Below are 6,920 nucleotides of genomic sequence, written 5' to 3'. Positions count from 1 at the left end.
TGTAAATAATTATATATATTTATTTGGTATAACTATCCTGAAGCATTTTTGTGTTAATCAGTTGTTTTCCTTTGGAAAAATTGGCCTCAGTTCCCACTCCCCACCCATGATGTTGTTGTAAGTGGGGTTATTCCATTAGAGTTTGAGGTATAAAAGGTTTACCTTGCTCTATAGTAGAAATAATATTTTTTTGCTGATGGTTATCTTATAAGTTTTTTTTGTACTGATGCAGAAAAATATGGTTGCTCATGATGAAGGCCACAATAAAAAATTGTAAGAAAAGCTTTTGCTTAAAGATGTAATTTCTGTTATTCCTGCTGTATGTCTGATCATTACTTGCTTCTTTTTTACATATGTTTGCAATCTATTGTTATATAATTTCTCTTTTAATGTTTTATAAAAATCACCCTACATTATAAAAATCAAATTCTATCTTAGAAAACAACTAATTATTAACCCAAATCAAATCAAACAACTGGGATAAAGAAAAAGAACTTGTGATGAAGAATTGGGAATACCAAAATATCTAAATATGCATAAAATTCTATACAAAAATATCAAAAAGAGAAACAAATGTGATGTGACAATTGAATCAACAATAACAAAAAAAACTATTAGTAGAAAAAAAATAAGTGGTTGAAAAAATAAAAAATCGACCAATTGAGAAACAAAATTGGAGAGAGAGAGAGAGAGAGTATTGACCTCCTTTGTCGTGGATAACTTGGAAGGAATAGAGGAGAGAGAGGTGGAAGTGAAATAATAAGAAATTTATATAAAAATTAAGATGGAAGTGGAATTGTGGAAGTAGATGAAAGGTTGAATAAAGTGAAACCGTAAAATTTAAGAAGATATATATTTAAAAATCTATGGAGGGAATCAAATGAAAATTTTATAAAATAATGATTTGAGGAGATGAAAGATAGAATTAAGAAGCCAATAGTTGAAGAAGATGAAATGTTGAACAAAGTAAAAAATTGCAAAAAACAAAAAACAATAAAGGATGCTAAAAATGTGTTGCAAAAATAGTTTTGTTAAATTTATTGCAAAACTTCCATTATTTATATAGTATAGATATGTACAAATTTATTTTTTATTTTTTTGTTGATTTATTTTTTATTTTTTTGGTTTTTGATTCTTCATTGATCTATTTGTTTAGTTATAAACATTTAAATTGGTATGAATGACACAGAGAATGGTCTCCTCAAAGAGTCCCACGAGGGTGATGTTGATGTGATATATGGTGGACCTCCTTGTCAAGGCATAAGTGCTTTTAATTAGTTTTGGAATAAATAATATCCATTGGATGATAACAAAAATAAACAACTAATTGTTTATATGAACTAAGTGCAACATTTAAAGCCAATGTATGTTTTAATGGAAAATGTGGTTGGCCTTGTTAAATTTGCAAATGGCTTTCTTGGATGTTATGCATTGGGTCGTCTCATTGGCATGAACTATCAATTCCGGATGGGGATAATGGCCACAGGTGCATATGGGTTTCCATAATTTCGCATGCCTGTTTTCTTATAGGGGGCATAGCTTATTGAGATCTGTAAATAATAATAATATATATATTTTTATTTGGTATAACTATCCTAAAGCATTTTTATGCTAATCAGTTGTTTTCCTTTGGCAGAATTTGCCTCAGTTCCTACTCCTCACCCATGATGTTTTTGTAAGGGGGGTTATTCCATTAGAGTTTGAGATATAAGAGGGTTTACCTTGCTCTATAGTAGAAATTATGTTTTCTTTGCCGATGATTTTCTTATAAGTTTATTTATGTACTGATGTAGAAATATACAGTTGCTCATGATGAAGGCCACAATCTTAAATTGGAAGAAAAGCTTTCGCTTAAAGTTGCAATTTATGACCTTCCTATAGTATGTTTTATCATTACATGCTTCTTTTTACATATATTTGCAATATATTGTTATATAATTTAATTTTTCATGTTTTATCCCTACATTATTGTAGGCATCGTATTTTGTACCCCATAAGACTCAGGCCCCTGTTCCTCAATGATGTTGGAATTCTAAAGCCCAAGGTCGGTTTAGGGCTCGATTAGATTAAAATTGACTTGAGGAAGGTGTTTTGGGAAAAATATAACATTTTTATGAACTAAATATATCTATTTTTGGAAAATTAAGGCTTGGAAATTCTAGGGCATATGTACGCATACATGCATTTGTGCACGCATGTCCCAAAGCTGCATGTGCATGTTGCATACAAAGGACTGTGCACGCATGCTAGGGTTCCAGAAACTATGAAAGAAACTATGAAAAATAAGTTTTTCAGTATTAAATGTGAGGTTTGGAATGAATCCCATATTGTTTGGGAACCGTTCCAAGCCCCCCATTTTTCAACTATATAAAGTCATATATAGTAGCTTTTCAAAACACACAGAAAATATTAAGGGAAAATACAGGATTCACTAGAAATAGTGAATCAAAGAAGGAGTTTTTCACAAAACATCTTCAAGTCAATAGTTTTTTGATTGAGGCCTTTTCTGGCCTTGATCTTGGAGTTCTAAGATTACTAATCACTTTCTTATTTGTTTGTGATAGATGTGAGTGAGGGGAACTGTCAAAATCAAGCTAATGAGCTTTTGTTTTTGAGGTATAAGTTCTAAACTTTTTTTTTTCTTTTCTTAACCTTTTCCTGCTTTAATCTTTATATTTTCCTTGTTTCATTTGTTTGTTTTTGTTATAATATGTTTGTTTAGATTAGGTTTACATTGTTTTTCTACCCTTAAGTATGTTAGGTTGTTAGATTTGATAGTTTTTGTCTCTACTCTGTTTTTTGTTCTTGCTGTTTCTGGGTTAGGGTTTTTAGCGTGTGTATGTGTACGCATACAATTGGGCTCCGTACACAGGCCCTGTGTATGCACACGCATACTCGTGCCCAAAAACCATAATTCACCCATTTTTTTGTTTCTCTTATTTTATATTCTTTTATTTTGTCTTGTTTCATGCCTACAAGTCTTTGCCTTCCATATTTGTTTGTGTGTTTGTCCTTTACATCTTAGATTAGGATTTCTTCTTTTCTCTTTCTTTGAAATGCCATGAACATTTGATATGACCATGCATTGATGCATATGTGCTATGGTGTAGTAAGGTAAGGTAAGGCATGCATTCATATGAACATGCATTTGTTTGGAGATTTGATTTTAACCTTGCATTGACGAACATGAATGTATTGGATATGATAACATGTTTCTTTGATCTTAACATGCCAATGTTTCTATCTTGGATATGATATATGCTTGTTTACTTGTTGTCATGTCTATGTTTTGCCTTGATCATGATATGATGAGATATATGATGCTATGTGTGATAGATGCATGCTAGGATATGATATGAGATGCATGATAGAAGTATGCTTGGGTTTGTGATGATAATGCCATGTTATATGCTTAGATGTATGCTAGCGTGTTTGTGAGTATAGAATATGTTAGAATTGGTGCCTTTAAATCCTATTGTATGATGCTATGTATGACATTATGTATGACTTAATGTTGTGATTAATAAATTTTTTTTATTATTATCTAAAATTGTTTTATTATTATCTAAAATAATAGTAACATGAATATTTGGACATTATTATATAGTCCATGAGATGCATAGTATGTGATTTATGTGATTTTGTCACAGAAGATATAAGTCACAAGTTAATTGAAAACTCAGAATTTTAGTTCGTAGTCGGTGATGAAATTGGGCATTTCATCTGCAAAGACTATAACATATCAATTAAGATGATTTGTCTTGATCATAGAAGTGGAGACTTCTAGTTGATATGTTTTAAGAGTTAACACATATTGAACTGGACCGCTGTGAGATTTATAATTCTCCTAATAACTGTCAAATGAATAATAAATCTCACGAATTTTTTTTACATGAACTCATAATCCTGAGAGAATAATGGACCTAATCATGAAGTGTAGGTTATTTTGATATATCAGGAGTGAGATTTAAAGTTATAATCAAAACCTCAATATGTTGGGCAGTCACATTTATTGTTGATGGAACATATATTTTCAAGATGGAATTCATAATCTCTTAATGGAGATATAAAATATTCCCTTGAGAGAAGTTTGATGAGTTTGGTTATTCAGAATGTTAGGCCTAACTACTTTAGTAAGGAGTTACTAAAAGTATATATTTATGAAATTGGATTTTATAAATATATGATGAATAACTTAAAGGATTAAACCGAGTACTTAAGGATTAAACTGTAGTAATCTTCAAAGTGGCAGTCTACATTCATGACTTTGTATTACTATGAATATTTTATGAAGGGGTTGCATGCACAATAAAGTTTTGGGATATAATTGATTTATTTGTTCCCTTTGGTCCTACTCTAAGCCATATACTAAAACCCAATTGGAATGGCCCAAAAGGCTAGCCTAATTAGATAATCAGTTATGAGGAAAGAAACATATATAATTTTGTAAGAGAATGAAATGATTTGTATGTGAGTGTAGGACACTCTCTTATTCTCCCTTGAACACACACATATAAACTGATTGAGAGACCACAGTTCTTGGGTACAAGTGGAATTGGAGTGAAGATTAAAAGTGTTTCCAAGTACTTCTAATCTTTGGTTTTGAATTTCACCGCACCAAGATACACTCTTTTGTTCTTATATTTTGAAATTTACATAGTACATGTTATCAATTGCGAATAATGTAGATCCGTCAATTTTTTGCTGCGTATGTTTTTGTATGCGGTACAAACATGTATTTTTCCAACAGAATACAATATTAAACTTGCCTTTAACGAGATTAAGACGTAAGACGTAAGACATATTGAGTGGAAGCTGACCCACGGGTCAAGCAGTCTTAGATGTCTAACACCTTCCCAAGCTATACCTAAACCCCGAACCCATACTCTGGTAGCAAGATCAGTCCTTCCATAAAAGGGCTCTATATATACGGTTCCTAGACCTAAACTAGGTGGCAACTCCAACATCTTTTCTCTGCCAAGGTCCACTCGGCCAAGGCATATTCCTCCTCTCGCGTTGCGCTCACAAGTATAAAAATAAAATTCTAACTTGCAAAACAACTAATTATTAACCCAAATCAAATCAAACCACTGGGATAAAGAAAAAGAACTTGTGATGAGGAATTGGGAATACCAAAATACCTAAATACGCATAAAATTCTATACAAATTTAGCAAAAAGAGAAACAAATGTGATGTGACAATTAAATCAACAATAACAAAAAGAACTATTAGTGGAAAAATAAGGGGTGGAAACAATCAAAAATCGACCAAAAGAGAAACAAAATTGGAGAGAGAGAGAGAGAGAGAGAGAGAGATTATTGGCCTCTTTTGACGTGGACAACTTGGAAGGAATAGAGGAGTGGGGTGGAAATGAAATAATAAGAAATTTATGTAAATATTAAGATGGAAGAGGAATAGTGGAAGTAGATTAAAGGTTGAACAAAGTGACAATGTAAAATTTAAGAAGATATAAATTTCAAAATGTATAGAGGGGATCAAATGAAAATTTTAAAAACAATGATTTGAGAAGACGAAAGATTGAACTAAGAAGACAGTAGTAGAAAAAGATGAAAAGTTGAAGAAAGTAAAAAAATTGCAAAAAACAAAAAATAACAAAGGATGCTAAATATGTGGTGCAAAAATAGTTTTGTAAAATTTATTACAAAATTTCCAATATTTATATAGCATAGATATGTATAGATTTTGGTTTTTTTGGTTATTGATTCTTCATTGATTTAATTGTTTAGTTATAAGCATTTAAATTGGTGTGAATGGCAAAGAGATTGGTGTCCTGAAAGAGTCACACAAGGGTGATGTTGATGTGATATGTGGTGGACCTCCTTGTGATGGCATAAGTGGTTTTAATTGGTTTTAGAATAAAGAAAATCCATTGGACGATAACAAAAATAAAGAACTAATTGTTTATGTGAACTTGGTGAAACATTTGAAGCCAAGATATGTTTTAATGGAAAACTTGGTTAACCTTGTTAAATTTACAAATAGCTTTCTTGGACGTTATGCATTGGGTTGTCTCATTGGCATGAACTATCAAGTTCAGATGGGGAAGATGGCTGCAAGTGCATATGGGCTTCCACAATTCCGCGTGCTTTTTTTCTTATGGGGGCATAGCCTACTGAGGTTTGTAAATAATTATATATTTTTTATTTGGTATAACTATCCTAAAGCATTTTTGTGCTAATCAATTGTTTTCCTTTAGCAGAATTTGCCTCAGTTCCCACTCCCCACCCATGATGTTCTTGTAAGTGGGGTCATTCTGTTTGTGTTCGAGGTATAAGAGGGTTACTTTGCTTTATAGTATAAATTCTATTTTCTATGCCAATTGTTTTCATATAAGTTTATTTATGTACTGTTGCAGTAAAATACAGTTGCTCGTGATGAATGCCACAATCTTGAATTAGAAGATAAGCTTTTGCTTAAAGATGCAATTTCAGACCTTCCTGCTATATGTTTTATCATTACATGCTTATTTTTATATATGTTTGATATCAATTGTTATATAATTTCTCTTTTCATGTTTTATAAAAATCACCATACATTATAAAAATCAAATTCTAACTTGCAAAACAACTAATTATTAACCCAAATAAAATCAAACCACTGGGATATAGAAAAAGAACTTGTGATGAAGAATTGGAATACAAAAAAATACGAAAATATAAATAATACTCTATACAAATTTATCAAAAAGAGAAACAAATGTGATGTGATAATTAAATTAACAATAACAAAAAGAACTATTAGTGGAAAAACAAGTGGTTGAAATAGTAAGAAATCAACCAAAAGAGAAACAAAATTGGAGAGAGAGAGAGAGAGAGAGAGAGAGAGAGACTATTGACCTCTTTTGTCATGGACAACTTGGACGGAAAAGAGGAGAGGGGTGGAAATGAAATAATAAGAA

The sequence above is a fragment of the Quercus robur genome, chromosome 5 (assembly GCF_932294415.1).
Source record: "Quercus robur chromosome 5, dhQueRobu3.1, whole genome shotgun sequence".
Lineage (NCBI taxonomy): Eukaryota > Viridiplantae > Streptophyta > Magnoliopsida > Fagales > Fagaceae > Quercus > Quercus robur.
The sequence above is the reverse complement of the archived record's forward strand: the minus strand, read 5'-3'. Positions refer to the sequence as shown.